The sequence below is a fragment of the Leptonychotes weddellii genome, chromosome 3, assembly GCF_054177405.1.
Source record: "Leptonychotes weddellii isolate Sample4059 chromosome 3, ASM5417740v2, whole genome shotgun sequence".
Taxonomy (NCBI): Eukaryota; Metazoa; Chordata; class Mammalia; order Carnivora; family Phocidae; genus Leptonychotes; species Leptonychotes weddellii.
In genome coordinates, this window is record NC_138371.1 from 166,951,042 (window position 1) to 166,969,033 (window position 17,992).

General features: G+C 38.6%; 1 protein-coding gene across 1 annotated transcript in view; it reads right to left on the reverse strand.

Annotated features, from left to right (window-relative positions):
• The window catches only part of NALCN (sodium leak channel, non-selective), a 282,810-nt gene that overhangs the window by 121,100 nt on the left and 143,718 nt on the right, over nt 1-17,992 (reverse strand). The gene's annotated exons all lie outside the window — the stretch shown is intronic.

The window sequence follows — 17,992 nt, forward strand, 5'->3', positions numbered from 1 at the left end:
GGGCCTCAACACTGTCCAGCAAGTCTCTTCCCTGTTTTTCGTGAGTCCATGACCAGCCACAAGCTTTCCAAAACGTCTTGTCATCTGTCATCTGACTAGCTTCATCCACCTCATCTCTGTCCTCACAAGAGATGGCCTTTCTAGAGGGGAGAGCTAAGAGTGCCGTTTAAAATAGAAGTTGAATGAACTGAGCATAAGACCTCCACCTTCTGTGAGTGGCAGAGCAGTAAGGCAAAGAACAAAGCGTTTAGCTTTGTAGTCACAGGGCCTGAGTTTGGGATCAAACCGCTGCCCGGCTTAGCAGCTCTGGGTGAAACACCGAGCCATCCTGACACCAAGCTTCCTCAAATGTGTGATAGTGTCACTCCGAAGACTGTTTTGAGAATCAAAATAAATACAGTATGTGTGAGGACTTTATAAACATGAAACACCATACAAGTAATATTTTTTAAGAAAAATTTTAAAAATCTCTCTCAAGGAAAAACAACTTTAATAACCCTTCTTTAAATTTCTGAATCCCTATACAGTCTCTATGACTTAAAACTCCTGATGTCGTATCCAGTATGATTTCATTTTTATAAAGTTCAAAATTATATTGGATAAACTATATTTTTAAGAAGATACTTCCTTTTAGATACATGATTTTGAAAGTGTGACTGGTTTTGGTGGCATCATTTTATCTTTGGACTAAATAATTCCCTTCATATGCTCGATAGCTGTTAAGTGTCTCTATTTTATGATCTATTAATTGGTACTGGCTGTCAATTCGAAAACTTGGTTTTCATGCAATATATTTTCCAGTCCATCTTCCCAGACTATATTTTATCTGTAAATTACAGAAAAAGGTTACAGTAAATGTTTTGTTACTAATAGAAACTGAAAAATTGCCTTTCGGTGCTGTTAATTCATCTGGGTATTTACTGAGTAAACAGTAAAAATCATGTTGTTTGCAAATGGATTGATAATAGACAGCTAAGTAAAATAGGATCTGTGCTTGAAGCTATCACATACACTGAGATCTGAAAACACCGTGAAACACGGACTGGATTTTGTTATAGGGCCGTGTTCTGGAAAGTTTAGTTACCAGTGACTTTTAAATGGTAAAGGTTTTGGAGCCATGTGGGTCTCTCTCTTTATATGAACTCTTTTGGAATTTGAGATCTGTTGAAACCAATTACTTTTGTTGTTAGTAGAAGTGAAATATTTAAAATATTAATCTCTTTATAAAACGATTATGCCTTATTCCTTGTCACTGAGAAAGAAATAAAAGTTGAAACTGGAGGTTTTAATTAATTCTGTGACTGCCTTTTATATTGACAAAAAAGACCAAGCAGTTCTTTGCTTTTTTTCCAAAATGAACCCACATTATTTATTTCACTTTTATAATTCCTAAAATGTGCTTGTTGCCAAGCATTCCATTTAAACAAGTAAAAAGGAGGGGGGCAAGTCTGTTTATTGGTCAAATTTTAGACCACTATGGAAAAGCCTTACTGAATTGAGACTAAAGTAATTGACCTTAAATGTCAAAATGAGCTTGAATGTAATTAGAAGCAAAGCAGACATCAGAACGTTATGCCTACTCCAGCAGCAAATTACTTACACTTAAATATAATTTCAAGAGTAAAAGGAAAGATGGCAGAAACTCATTTGCAAAAGCCAGTGAATCTTTTTCTCATCCTGAAAGTGTCTGTAGGTGTATCCAAACATCTCTTTTCTTTTAAACGGCCATGCTTGGGTTCACTTATAACTATAACACCATAACGGACAATGCAGACAAAATCATGGATTTGTAGTCTCCCGGGATTTCTTTCAGGATAAGATTAAAATGACATGAGGAGAGACGCTGAACCATGACTAGCATTTACATGGTGCTTTCCAGCTCCTGAAGCAGTTTATTGTCCATTATGTAGAACAACGTGAGCAATAGCCCCGTGAATGATTACTGTATGTACTGTAGTCAGAGGCCTTACATGATTAACCTAGGCCTGCAGGTAGCAAATGGTGGCACTGGGTCTCTGCTGGGATTTGTTGCCTTCAAATTCCTGCTGTCCTTTTGAACACTGCAGGTACAAGACATCTAATAATTGCTGATTTCCTTTCATAATCTAAATTACTGAAACAAACAATGTAATATTTAAATTTTAGAAATATTTAAAACGTTTACCTTCTTTGTCTTACACAGTACTGGGGTACATGTCTAGAACTCCAATTATGCTCAACTGATTAATGAAAAGTAGATATCTCCAGTATCTTCTGTTCTTTGCTAAAATAAACTCCACTCATTAACATTTTTCCATATGGAAAGAATATAACGCTTTCATTTTCATGAAAATCTAAAATGACAGAATTTTAATTTGTTTTAATAATAAAAATATATTAATCATTTACGACGTAAAGGTTAAAGTTCCTATATTAGAAACATTTATCTTAAGGAAAAAAGATCAAGATGAACTGAATGAACTTAAATTTTTCCTCTAACAATCAATCTTTCTTGCAGAGCATGATATTTTTAGTTGAAAGGTATACTTCCCACCGATTATGTTAAAATAATTTTGAAATGCAACCATCTAGCTGACAGAACAAACAGCTGTGAAAATGAGACCTGGAGGTTTATGCAAATAGGAAACTTCTGAATTAATTTTCTTCATAGAACAGACTGTCAAGTTTCTGGGAGTATTTATGCCCTATTTCTTAATTAGTGATTTTGCTAATGTCAGTCATATTAAATTTTCATGATGTAAATGATGCATTTCATTGGCAAATATGTGCCATAAAATCGCAGATGAAAGTTGACATTTTACTTTTGGTGTAATAAAGATTTAGTAATATATACAAAAGAAACAGGGCTCCTAAAAGCGCAGAAGTATGTCCTGTTGTTAAATGAGCTGAGGATTTATCAAGAAAAGTTCTGTAACGAAAGTACCACGGAGTCTACACAGGAAATTTCAGTGTTTTCTTACCATTGGTTTGTATAACAATGCTCAAGAACAAGGTTTTTCTATGTGGCTTCAAATAGAAAGCAACTATGGTCAGAAAAAGCTTATAGTTTTGCATTTTCTTTTTTTTAAACCTACACTTTAGAAATGGAGTTTGTCATCGTTTGCTCTCTTTGAATGGGCTTTGAATTATCATTTTTCTTCACTAAGTTCACAAATAATGAGCTTTACTGCAAATTATATTGTCTGCTCTTTTCTATCACAAATACAGATTTCAAAGCCTTGCCTCTATTCTGATAGTGCTTCTTTAGCACTCTAATACCTTAAAAAATAGATTTGATAGTTGTTTACAAATAAATGTTTAATTGAAATGATTTGACTTTAATAAAGGCTGATTTTATAAGTCATGAACTAAAATTAGTCTTATTATATAACTAAAATTAGTCTTCTACAACTTTTATGTCTCTGGTAAGAGTAGATATATAAAGGGACACATTATATATTTTTGTCGGGGCATTTATATGTATTTGAAACAAAACTGAATTCAGCTACAAACATAGTTGTTATTACACTTTTTTGCTTAATATTTTATCACCTCCATGAGTGTCATGCATGGCTTACCTCATAAGTTAGGCTGTAAAAATATAGTTTTGGTAACTGTATGACATGCCACCACATTTAAAATTTATTTAGACATTCCATGGCGGTTGGACATTAAAGTTGTCTCAAAATTTTCACAATGCTACAAAGAGCATTTTTTTAAAGATCAACCTTTGTGTGCATCTCTGGTTATTTTCCTGGAGTAGATTTCTAGAAATGCAATCACTAGATCAAAGAGAAAAAATGCTTCTTGGTGTCTTCATATATAATGAAAAACGATTCCCAGAAGAGTTACACAAATGTTCATTGCCCCATGCAATGTCTGAGAGGGCTTTCTGCCAGCAATGCTCATCACCATTAGCCAAAAATAAAAATAACATACAGATCTTGTCCATTTAACACTTTCTTTCTGACATGCATTATAAATTAAGGTTGTATCTTCATGTTTTCCTTTGTTCTTAAAAATTATTTATGGTGGTTATTTTTGACTTGTTTGAAAAGTCAAATTCATTCCCTGAGGCCTAGAAATTTCTTGACCATCCAAGATGAAAGATGATATTTTCTCTTTGTTTTTCACCTCTTCACACTTCAAATATCCTTGCTATAATTCATCTGGAAGGCATTTTGATACAGAGTACAGGGAGACTCTGGTATCCCCAATATCGCTTGTTTGATAATAATTAGTCTTGTAATCACTCATTGTGATACTTTCTTTGCCAGATGTCTTTTTAATGCATGTTTGTCCATTCATTTGTATGTTAACCCTAAATCACACTCTTTATTATAGTAGCCTTGTACATTCTCTTGTTGGTTCTCACCAATTTTTGATGATGCTCCTCACTGCTTTTTCTTTTTATTATAACATCTATAATGTGGGGAAAATACTTCTTTAATAGGTTTTTTGGGGGATTACATTAGATATATGCGGATATCTATGTGTGTATATGTGTACTTCTCTCTCTCTATGGAACCTTCTTGTTCTAAGGGCCACACATGTAAAAAGTTTCATATACAGTAATTATTACTATCAGTAATAATGACCCCTGGGGAAATGTCTTCCTTGACTTAATCAGGAATAATTATGCTTCTCTACAAAGTAGTTTGTTTTTACCTTATTATCACTTTTCATCTACCTAAGTCTGTATTTGTTAGAAAAACTGGAGTCACCCTTGTGCCTCAACTCCAGCAAACACGGATGTCTTCATGGTGCACTTTTGTGTTTTGGGTTTCGTTCCTGTGTTCACTGTAATTTCGATTTTGTTTTCCCTTTAGATTAATTCTCTTAAATTTGGCTTAAATTTATTTGATCTGGCTATAATCCTTATCGACACATTATGTTCTTTTTGGAATAGGATCAAATATAATAAACATTTCTTTGCATGTCTTGTTGAAGTGGCAGCAATTTTAAGACTACTTTAATCATTTTTATATAGTTAGATAATGCAGAAATATATTCTTCCTTGCATTCCCAGACAGTGTCCCCTTTCTTTTATTTTGCCATGTCTTTTCATAAGTCCCATTGGTTTTACTGCCTCTTTTCACTCAGCCTGAAAAATGTGGCTTATCCAAAGAGAAAGGATATGTGGTATTGTCCACACTATTAGCGGAATTACTTTCTTGTCACTCATATTAATATGCATACTTTATCATCGAATCTCCAGTTTTTCTTACAGCAATGTATCCAGTACATCTCTGTTGGTTTGAAGCAGGATTTTTGTCCTTTGCCCACTGCCTTCTCCCTAGGATTCTGAATTGAATAAAATGCATGTGGAAAACTAAAATAACAACAAAAACAATGGAAGCAATACTACAGACCAAATCCTGAACTAGCTACCAGGATTCTTTCTATATCTAGTCCCTGCCTGGCCTCTACTATTTTTCCCTTTTTGTATTGCATTATACAGGATAAAAGGATATAAGCTGTTCATTTCCATTTGCCTAGTACAGCTGCCCTCACCCCCTCACCCCCAGTCTGCACACACATGTACTCAGCTCACTCATGTGCATACATAAACTTTATCCCATCATGTTTCCTGAAAATTAAGGTTTTTAAAAAATTGATTTATAGAGAAGATGTTCAAGAAGGCTGGAGACAGTCCTCTGCATGGGTAGGCAGCTCAGCTCAGGGTTCACTGACACTCTGGGTATTACACCCAAGGGGTGGGGAGTAAGAAAGAATGAATCTATGCATTACATTAAGTGGTCCTGGGTTTAATCCCATATACGGAATAGTTAATAATAAGTGATTTCAGATACTGGCAATAATTTGGCAGTTGGTTTTATCTCTCTGTAACATGTATATATATATTAATATATATATATGCATATATGTAATGTGTATATATATGTATTACTGTATATATTACTTTTTGTATTTTTGCAGAGAGTTACAAAGAACTGACTAAGTAGAATATTCAAAACTGCAACTGGGGTTACTACTTTCAAGATCAGGAGATGTAGCTGGCATTCCAAATACATAGAAACAAACACTGAAAGTTAGACAAAGTGAGGAGATAGAGGAATATGTTTGAGATGAAAGATCAGGATAAAATCACAGCAAAAGAGCTAAATGAACAGACATAAGCAATATGCCTAATTAAGAATTCAAAGTAATGATTATAAAGATATTCATTGGACTTGAGAAAAGAGTGGAAGACCTCAGTGAGACCTTCAACAAAAAGATATAAAATATTAAAAAATGAACCAGAGATGAAGAACTCAATGACAGAAATAAAAAATATACTAGAGGGGAAAAAAAAAACCAACCCAAACAAACAAACAAACAAAAATATACTAGAGGGAATCAATAGTAGATTAGAGGATGTAGAAGAACAGATCAGCAATCTGGAAGACTGGGTAATGGAAGTAACCAAGCTGAACAGCAAAGACAAAAAAGAATAATAAAAAATGAGAATAGAAGGGTCCCTGGCTGGCTCAGTCATTAAGTGTCTGCCTTTGGCTCAGGTCATGATCTCAGGGTCCTGAGATCGAGCCCTACATCGGGCTCCCTGCTCGGCAGGAGGCCTGCTTCTCCCTCTCCCACTCCCCCTGCTTGTGTTCCCTCTCTTGCTGTGTCTCTCTGTCAAATAAATAAGTAAAATCTTAAAAAAAAAATGAGAATAGAGTTAGGGAACTCAGCGACATCATCATGCATAATAACATTTACATTATTGGGATTTCAGAGAAAGAGAAGGAGAAGGGGGCAGAAATCTTATTTGAAGAAATAATTGCTAAAATTTTCCCTAGTCTGGGGAAGGAACAGACATCTAGATCCAGGAAGCACAGAGTTTCTAACAAGATTAATCCAAGAAGGTCCACCAAGACATGTAATAATTAGAATGGCAAAAAGTAGTGATAAAGAGAGAATTTTAAAAGCAGTAAAACAGTTACATACAAGGGGACCCCCATAAGGCTACCAGCTGATTTGTCAGCAAAAATTTGCAGTCAAGAAGAGACATGATATATTCAAAGTGCTGAAAGGAAGAAAGCTGCAAAAAGTAATACTCTACCAGTAAGGTTATCATTCACAATAAAGAAGAGATAAAGGGGTTCTCAGACAAACAAAAGTTAAAGGATTTCATCACCACTAAGCCAGCCTTATAAGAAACATTAAAGGAAATTCTTTGAGTGGAAAGAAAACGCTATAATGAGAAGAAAATTATGAAAAGAAGAAAACCTCACAGGTAAATGCAAACGTATAATAAAGGTAGTAGATTAATCACTTATAAAACCACTATGGAGGTTAAAACACGAAAGCAGTAAGATCAATTTTACCTACAAAAATCAATCAAGGGATTCACAAAATAAAAGGGGCCTGTTTTTAAACTTTCAGTGCAATACAGAAAAGTGAGTATTTAGTGTTCAGTTAATGCCCGAATCATTTACTAAAGCACCCTTGTATGTTGGGCTATGTGATTACTGCTAGGTATTTAGTGGTCATGCTGAGAAATTGGGTTTCCATGACATTTAAGAACACCCCTAAGTATACCACTTGTTGTATTATATTGCCTGTTACATTGCAGCACATCCTCTAAAATATGTACTACGAATAAAAAATAAATAAAATATGTACTACGAGTCTATTTTTAATGATGGGGAATTTAGGTAGTCATGAGAGGACAGTTGAAATGTCTAATCACAGACGGTATTTTTTTTTTTTTCTGTAGGCAAGACTCAACAAAATATTTAATAATATAGTCACCTTCTCATCAGAAAATATCCTTACAGAAGTTCATCTTAACTGAGGCAAATATTCCTCATTAATGGCTCTCATTTATTTCTGAAGTTGGTGGAATGGAGTAGATTGATTATTAAAATAATAGTAATGTAATATGGCAGTTAATAGTTGGAAAACTGCAAATGAGAAATTGGTAGAAAACCAAAATATGATGAGGTGCAAAAAAGGTCCTCCCCAAAAGAGTGCCCATCTGGGATTCAGGGTTGGAATAAAAGGATGCTTTATTCAAGGAATAATTCTGATAACTGCAGTTCAGTGGACTAATGATGTCAACACACAACGGAAAAGACAGATGTCTCTGTGTGATTCATGCTGCGTTAAAGTCGCCCTTTAAAAGGAAGTACACTGGATATTATTTTATCACTATGCCACTGATGAATCACCACAGAAAGAAATTCAACTAGGAGCAGAAAAAGCAAAACAAAACAAAACAAAAAACTGAACAAAAAACCAAAAAAACCCAACCAACCCCTCTAATGTTATGGTGGAAAGAAAATAAAGTTAATTTTACAGCTTTTTGGGGGGCAGATGGTTACATTAAGTTATATCACTTTATGCTTTAAAATTTAAAGCAGGGTACTAGTTTCTATTACAGAGCCAGATCCAGACATGGATGAATTTGGCCTAAAGCCTTAGATGGGACCAACTTTAAGAGACTGTAGAAGATTTGACAGAGTAATGGCCACACAGAGAAAATAAAAAATTACTTCCCTTCCTGCCCTGATGGTGCTGCAAATTCCTCAATTATAAAGTTTTGTCTTTGGTCAATAAAAATGAATTTTGTTCAATGAAAATACCTCCTCAGAGAAGTAATATTTCTGCCAGTGTAACCTTCCTTAAAATAGCTCTTCTTTTATTCTCCAGAAAGAAAAGAAAAGAGTGAAATCTTCAACAGCTCGCAGTGTCACAATCCCAACCTCAGAAAACACCCTATTGTCTGGCTCCAAACGAACACTGCAGTTCCTTTCTCATCTGTCCCTCCAGGCCCTGTGATTCTCTATGTCTCTGATTTACTCATTCTGTCTTCCTGATAAGGGATACTCTTATCTAATGCTATTATCCAAGTTCTTATCTGTTGAAACCATACGTATCCCTAAAGACCACTCTTCATATAGCTTTGCAGACCTCCATCCCTGAAAGCAAACCCTTCCTCTTATTAAAATGAGGTGATAGGGTGCCTGGGTGGCTCAGTTGGTTAAGCGACTGCCTTCGGCTCAGGTCATGATCCTGGAGTCCCGGGATCGAGTCCCGCATCGGGCTCCCTGCTCGGCAGGAAGTCTGCTTCTCCCTCTGACCCTCCCCCCTCTCATGCTCTCTCTCTAGCTCATTCTCTCTCAAATAAATGAATAAAATCTTTAAAAAAAATAAAAAATAAAAAATAAATAAAATGAGGTGATATTTGGAAGCTCAGTGCTTAGCACACAGTAGGTTCCCAGAATTTTAAAATATTCTCCAGCACATCTTTGATATCGTATTTCACCTTCTGGCTTATTTGAGTTCTTTCTTATGTGTCTACTATGGGATAAGTTGACCTCTTCCTTACACTCTTAACTATGTTACAAGTTAAAGACGACAGTTAGCATGTTTGTTCAAGTGTGGACACCTCATAGTTGCATCACACAGAGAATGTGGGCTGAATTATAAACAGCAACAAAACATATACACAATTTATTTAGTCAATCACTGTGAATGGATGTATCTGATATTTTGTGGACAATGGATTTCAATTAGGGGAGCACCAACACGAGGTTATGAGAATCAAGAGGAGACAATATCTGTAATGCAAACAAATTGCAAACAAATATGAGGCTGCAGATGGTGAAGGTAGATGTTGGGATGGCCTGGTCTCACATTGTGTCTATAGGAAAAAAAAAGAAATCTATCCATCTGAAAGATAATCAATGGAATGGGTTTTTTAATTCTCAAAACTTATATTAGTGAACCTCAGTGTCTGATCATATATGGGAAAAAACTGATAATCCCCCACTCCAAATTCTGGTTAAAATACAACAAACATCCTTTTAAAGGCCTAGTTAAGGTCCCAAGGAAGTAATGGAAACCCTGGGACCAAAAGCTGATAAGCAGCTTGGGTCAAAAAAAGCCAATCTTAGGGGATTTATGGTCACTGCTAGCCTTTGGTTTTTTATATACTGTCAGGCCCAAGGGGCAAATTCACAGACCCTTGAAAGCTGGAGGCTGCTAACTGAGATACTCGAGTAAGGCTGGATAGTCTTTGGGCTTCATCAGAGATTGATGAAAAAAGTTTTTTTTTTCATGGCAAAAGGAGATGAAAAAGGAGTTTGTGTGTCTTTACCAGGACACACATATATGGAATCCTATTCTGACATAGCCAGCAAGAAGAACCATACGGAATGGATAGACTAGTCAATAAATGGTACTGTGACAATGGGTTATCCAAAGGATATGAAAGGAAATTAAATAAGATTGCTCCCTATCTCACAGCAACCACAAAAATCAATTTAGGTTAAATGAAGAGCTAAACGTTGAAAGCAAAACACAGCCTGACAAGACCAAGTGTTGCTGAGTTGTGAAGCAGAGAACATTCTCATGTACCACTGTTGGCAGATACACTGGGGAAATTACACCGGAATGCAAGATTATCAGTACCCGCTAAAGTTGAGTTATCTTTATTCTAAGACTCAGCAATTCTATTATTAGCTACATATCCCCCCAAAACATCCACACGTGCAGAATTTCACATGTGTACAAGTTCACTTGCAATGTTCAGAGCAGCACTATTTGGAGTCACAAAATATGAGAAACAAATATCCAAAACCTGCATGCATTAGTTTTGTATTTCTGGGTTACAAATGATCACAAATTCAGCACCTTAGAACAATACCAATTTATTATTTGCAGTTTCTGTAGGTTAGAGATGTGGGTACAGTGTAACTGGGTTCTCTGCTCAGGATCTCAGAACTTGAAATCAAGCTGTAGGCTGGGCTGTGGTCTCATTTGGAGTTTCTTCAACCCCCATTCAGACTGTTCTCAGAATTCAATTCCTATGGTTGCAGGACAGAGGATCTTGCATTCTTGAAGCACACAGCCCCTAACGGCTACCCTCAAGACCTAGCCACATGGCCCTTTAACATGACAGCTTACTTTTTCAAAGCCAACAAGAGACTCTTGCAACAAATGCCTCTTACTAAGAGCCCAGTCCCTCTGAGTGGGTCAGGCACACCCAAGATAATCTCCTTTCTGACGGACTCCAAATTAATTGATTAGTAGCCTATTCACAGAAGTGAAATTCCATCATATCATAAGTCCTATTTACACAGGAGAATGGGAAAACAAATTGTGAAGTGTTCATATGAATGGTACATTATAAATATAATGCAATATATAGTTGTTTATTAAACCACAAGAAAAATAAAATGCAGTATATGTACTCGTTAGTAAATCTCACAAACATAGTGTTGAGCAAAAAAAAAAAAAGCAATTAGCAGAAGAAACAGCACAGTTTGAGACCATATAAGGTAGGTTTAAATTATGCATAAAGGTATGTGATTTTCAGTTGATGCTTCTACATACACTAAAACATAAAGGAATGCACTAAGAACATAAGCAGCAAATTCAGAAAAGTGTTTCTCCGGGAAAGGGCAGGGAGTGAGAAGGAAGGGACACTCAAGGACTTGAGATCCACTACTAACATGCTTGTTAAGCTACGTATGGCCACAGAAGAATATACTTTATTAGTCTTTACATCTCTTTGCATGTCTGAAATATTCCCTGAAAAATTAAAAATATGTGAAAGAATAAAACAAAAATTAATAAAGATTGAACTAGTAACTATACTTTTGAAGATAAACTATACCCTGAATTTATTAGAAATATAGTCAGACTCTCTACATCTGGCAAAAAAATGAAAAAAAATTAGGGAGCAAGTTGTTTCTTTCAATTTCTCAGTAATTCTTTCAGTACAACTAAAAGCATGATTAGACATTTTAGTGGTGAGAGGAGACAGGGAAATTAATTTGTAATTAAGTGTTTTATAGCATTTACTGCTTATATTATATAACTGCTTTGAACATGATTTTATAAGTGAAAATTCAACAGAGCAAGTAATTAGCATTGAGAGAATGCAAAGTAAGAAAACATATGAGGGTGCCTGGGTGGCTCAGTTGGTTAAGCGACTGCCTTCGGCTCAGGTCATGATCCTGGAGTCCCGGGATCGAGTCCCGCATCGGGCTCCCTGCTCGGCGGGGAGCCTGCTTCTCCCTCTGACCCTCCCCCCTCTCATGCTATCTCTATGTCATTCTCTCTCTCAAATAAATAAATAAAATCTTTAAAAAAAAAAAAAAGAAAACATATAAAATACATAATATATTAAAATTCGAGTACCTGTTCTTACAGATGGTAATGTATTGCTTATGAATTAGAAAACTCCCCATTTGTAGAACTGGAAAACAAATGAGGCCTGTGTAATGTTATGTTAGTGGGAGATTAAAAGGAATAAAGATATTGAGCTGAAGGAAGATGTACAGTGGATGTTTAAAAGCATGAGCTTTAGGGGGCCTGGGTGGCTCAGTCCTTAAGCGTCTGCCCTCAGCTCAGGTCATGATCCCAGGGTGCTGGGATCGAGCCCGGCATCAGGCTCCTTGCTCAGCGGGAGGCCTGCTTCTCCCTCTCCCACTCCCCCTGCTCGTGTTCCCTCTCTCGCTGTGTCTCTCTCCGTCAAAAAAATAAATAAAATATTAAAAAAAAAAAAAAAAAAAGCATGAGCTTTTGTCAGACAACTACGGGAAACATGCAACTTGTTTTTGTCTTTGTTAAAGAAAGACTGGTGGCTCCTGCCTGTCAACTAGGCCTTATGATCTATACAGGCTGTTCCATCATGAAAAGTTAATCTAATTGTCCTCCTTGTAACACAAGGTAGTAGTCCCAACAAAAGAAGAACTGGGGGGAATACCCTGCCTCACAGCAAGACTTGATCTTCCTTGGGTGAAGTGTCCGTTTGGTCTAAATTAGGAGAGAAAGTGATTAGTTGAGAGGACAAAGTTGTTTTATTAAATTCTATCAATAGATCTTCCTTTCCCCACCCCGCCCCCCATTAACAAATGTCAAGTTTCTCTTCTCCATCTCATGGGACCATCTGCTGAGCCTCCAATGGTTGTTTCTGCCCCGACTCTACTTCCTGATGCTTTGGACCCCATGACATTGGCATTGTGTTAAGTGCTTTGGGAGAGGAGAGCACGTAACTGCCACCCTCAAGTTCTTGTGGTCTAGTAGAGGCAACAGAAGCTTGCATAAATGTCGATGGTGTGTAACAGAAAGTGACAACCGCCATAAAAAGAGGGAGAGCAGGAATCCACTCTGTGCCAGGCCCTATGCTAGCTGCTCTGCAGATACTATGTGGGCAAAGAGCTGGGGCCCAGATGCTTCTGGTGAGAGAAATTAAACACCAGCCCTCCTCCTACCACATGTCTATTTACACACCCTGTTTGCACCAGACATATAAAAGCTTTGGAGGCGAGAGATGTGAGAGAAATCTTGTCCAAACTCTGCATCTGACCATTGTAGTGGGTTTTGTGGTTGTTTCTCCAATAGCCATCCCTTCCCACATGATTAATCTAAGCCAATCCTGTTGACTCCGGTCATCTTGCCAATGATTCCTTTAGGGATGACCAAGTTACCCAATCCTGCCAATGAGTGATGACAGCAAGTTTGCTGGGGATAGTAGAAAATGGTACTGGGAAATGTGTCCTTGCTCTTAAGAAGGAGACCTGGATGGGGATGACCCTCTTCTTCCTCAAGATTTTATTGCAAATTCTGGAAATGTTGCATCTGTTTTGCTAATACATGAAGACAACACATGGAGAAAGCAACTGCAGTAGTTTGCTTGGACTGCTTTAACAAAGTACCAAAACTGAGTGGCTGAAAACAAGGGAATTTATCATATCACAGCTCAGCAGTGTGAAGTCAAGGTGTTGGCAAGACCAAGCTCCCTCTGAAAGATTCTCCCAGCCTCTTCTAGCTTCAGATGATTGCCAGCAAACCTGGGAGGTCCTTGGTGGGTAGATGAAACCCCAATCACATGGCTGCCTTCTCGTGTGTCTTCATATCGTCCCCCCTCTGTGTATGTCTGTGTTTGTGTCCAAATCTCCTCTCTTTAGAAACTATCAGTCATACTGGGTCAGGGCCCGCCCTCATGACCTCATTTGAATTTTATCACCTCTATTTCCAAATAAGGTCATTTCGGAGTACTTCATCATTTCTTTTTGGGGCACATAATTCAACCCACAATTGAGGCCATTTCAGTGAAAGATTCAGAATCTTGGTTTTCTGCCTAATCTACCTAATCTCGAATTTTGTGAGAAATTTCCCAATTGTTCAAGTCAGTGGGAGGCAAGATTTCTGCTACTTCCTGCCAAAGTACTCTGACAGAATTATGCAAAGATTTCAGATGGGATAAGGGTTAGGGTGATGGAGGGTAAAGTGGTTCCTTGAGGAAGGGACAGCAGTGGAAGAAAGACTCTGGGATGTTGAATTTGATAGTGTGGAAGGATCGGAGAAATTTGCTTTGGTCTAGCATTGTTATTCATTCATCAATGAAAGCCTATTCACTAGCAAGTGTTGTGCTAAGCATGGGGGGATTTACTGAGCAAGACAGATGCCCTCTCTGCCTTTGAAAGATGTGGTAGGGGAAATCCTGAAATATGAGCCCAGCGAGGTAACTGGGGATGGAGACAAAAAGACACAGAAACCATATTAAAATGTTTGTTATCTTGAGGGAAAGGAGGACCTTGAAACGTTTTAAACAGGAGGGTGTTTAATTTCTGCTGCAAATGGAGAATGATTGAAGAGCAGCTGACTGAGGCAGGGAGACCCATTAGGGAACTTGTGAAATAATGCAAGTTTTTAGGACCTCTTCACCTTCAAGTATTCCAGGAAGTAGCTGGGGACTTCCAGTGTGGCTGGAGCTCCGTCAGAGGGTCAAGCAGTGGGCAGGCACTTGGGCAGGCACTTAGTGTGTCCATACTGCTGTTTCCTCTGCCCCTCTGAGCTTCTCTTCTTGGAAAGTGGGTGGGGAAATCATCTCCACATGTCCATGTCAGGTTCTCCTAGAGGGTTTCACAGAGGGTAGCTGGGCCCAAGATGCAATCAAGTCCAATTAAACAGTGGTTTTATATCCAGTCCTATTTCTCTAGGGAGAATATGCCACCTAGATGGCTGGCTCAGGATCTGGTGTAAGAAAGAGCCACAGGAAAATTCTTCCCTGGGCACAAAGACTGAGGCTGTTTTGCCAAGTCGGGCTGGACCCACCTTTGCTAGACTCCTTTCTTCATGGCGGGTGTTCTCCCAGCATCTCTCAAGTGTGTACACAGTTGACTCTCCTGTACCCCATAGGTCTAAGTATGTGTAAGAAAGATCACATGATGCATCCCAAAGTAAAATGGGAACTAGATGAATCAGCACTTGTTTCTATCATCTTTACTTGAGTCCGGGCCATCTTGGAGGCTGGCTCCCACCAATGGTGTGTTGTGCACTCTGGCTAATACTGTAATTAACCAACCCACCTCAATACCCAACCACTGTATAATGAAGGAGATGTCCTAGAAGAAGGGAAGGGGTAAGACCCATAGACAAGTGTCCTAACAGAAATCTAACATCGACAGTCATGTGTTTTGATCATCTCTTCTGATTTCCTATCAGGGAAGTAGCACCAACGGTTGGTGCTTTATATGACTGGGAATGATAATGACTACTTTTTGTAGCTGCACTGTTTTTTAACATTTCTTGCAAAATTTGATTATTTTTCAGGGATTTAACTCATAATTATGTTCATGGGCAAGGAAAAATCTACTAGTCATTTCACACATTTAGGCTGTCAACCCTGTCAGCTGCAGAATCACTGATTAGGGGGCCCCATAGTCGCCGGGCTGCTTTCATTAAGATGGTCAAAGTAATCAGGCAGAAAGGCACAATTGAGTAACTGGAGACCTGAAAACGTAATGCTACTTGATTACTATTATGGCTGGAAAAATAGAGCAAATCCCATGGTGCTAAGTCGGATGGCTCTGAAGCAGCCTGGTCCTTCATACAGAATCTAAAATACCGACTTCAAATACATTACATAGAATACAACATTTGAAAAATGCTTTCTAAGCCCAGAGTGGGGCTGTTTTTGTATATGATTCAATACACACAATGCTATGAGGAAAATACTATTTTTACCCGGATTTTAGATGTGAAAAAATAAAAGCTACAAGAATAATTTGGCCGGTGTCATACAGCCAAAAAGTGCTGGAGGGGTGGGGCACCTGGGTGGCTCAGTCATTAAGCGTCTGCCTTCAGCTCAGGTCATGATCCCAGGGTCCTGGGATCGAGCGCCGCATCAGGCTCCCTGCTCCACGGGAAGCCTGCTTCTCCCTCTCCCACTCGCCCTGCTTGTGTTCCCTCTCTCGCTGTGTCTCTCTCTTTCAAATAAATAAATAAAATCTTTTTAAAAAAAGTGCTGGAGGGGTAATAAGAAATCAGATCTCTAAGACAAGAAGTGCAGACTATCCGCAATGCCTTCCTATGCATGCCACGGCCCTGACTCACAACTTCACTATTCCAAAATTCTTGAAAATACCTAAAATATGTCCTTCTTTTTTTTTTTGGTAGCTCATTTAGTGGCAGAAATCCAATCTGACCTAAGATTTATTTATTGTCCTTATTTATCCTTCTTTGTCCAATGATGTTTTGCTAAAGAAGCATTAGTGTGTTGATTACAATGTGCTGATTCAAACAATTCAGATCAACAAGGGGGCAATATCACCCTTATAATATCTGGAATATTATGAACTCCAAAAGCCGTCCGGCTCAAAGAGGTTTTGGGGAAGAGATATAAAATCAGTGATGTGAGATTAGCGGAGATGGTAAAAGATGAAGATAAGATTTGAAATTAAGAGAAGACTGTATTCATAAAGAAGCGGACTGAGGGTGGTTTTCTTTTTAGGATCCCCTGTTGCTAGAACAATGGCTGACCCTTAGTGGGCCTTCAATACTATGTGCTGAATTAACCCGGCCTCAGAGATGGGCTGTGATAATGACAGTGTCATTCTCAAAGTGGCATTCTGCCATTTTCATTTCCCCCATGAGGGGGCAGACTAAGAGAAGGTGGGCTTAATGATATCACTGTCATCTCTGCCTACATCTGCCCACCCAGCCCTGCAGGAAGAGCTGAGCCTCTTGTTGAAGAGTCTGGCTCCGGGCCAACCACAGCCCCCATGGCCTGACCACAGGTACTGGGGAGGCTCTGCCTGACGGGCTCATGGGGGAGGCCTCTGGAGGGAGTTGGAGGTAGAAACTCGGCACGCCCCCCACTCCAGGCCGCCATGCTTTTATGCACAGCCATATTCCTAGCTCAGGTGCTTCTATTCTGAGGGTGCATCATCAGGGGCCTCAACTGAGGCATCTTTCTCTATTCTTCCTGCCACATCCGTGCTTTCCCACCTGACACTCACCCAGTGCTGTTCAGTGGGGAACACGGAATGCTGGGAGCCGGTGCTTATTTCTGCCTGTTGCTTGCACTGTGGCAGTAAGTGAACAAAGACTCACTGTGACTTTCAGTTTGGCTCACTGTCCTATATCACCACCTGGACACAGGACAAGTCAACACCTACTGAGACCAGTCTTTGTGCCCGTGCTCTGGATGCTCCCTCCGGGAACATTTTGCTACTGTCCTCTGTCTCATACATCTTCAACCTCGCCCTCGCTCTCTCAACAGCATTTAAACACAATCACACTTTCATCCAACTTAAAACTTCCTTGGTCTTATGTCCTCCTCTCACATTGACCTTTCTTTCTCCTTTAAGTTCTGGAACAAGAATGGCTCACCTCAGACCTTTTGCATATGCTGTTCCCCAAACCTGGGATACTTGGCTACCTACGACTGTTCTTTAGTAACTGCCTCCTTCAAGAAGCCTTCTTGGACTTTTCCATTCCTGGTTACAGACCTTACCTCTGGGTTCCCAGAGCACCTTGAGCCTGCCTTTATCATGCTTCATGTTTACTTACGGGGCACCCCCTTCAACTGAGAATTTCTTGAAAACTAGGGACGTAGTTGTGTTTCTGTCCTAAGATCACCAAAATTGCCTGGCTGTTTATACTCACTCAACAAATGCTTGGTGATGTGTAACAAATTTAGCACAAGATTACAAAAAAAAAAAATAATCAGGCTTTATTAGTCTACCAGTTTGAGTACAGACACCTT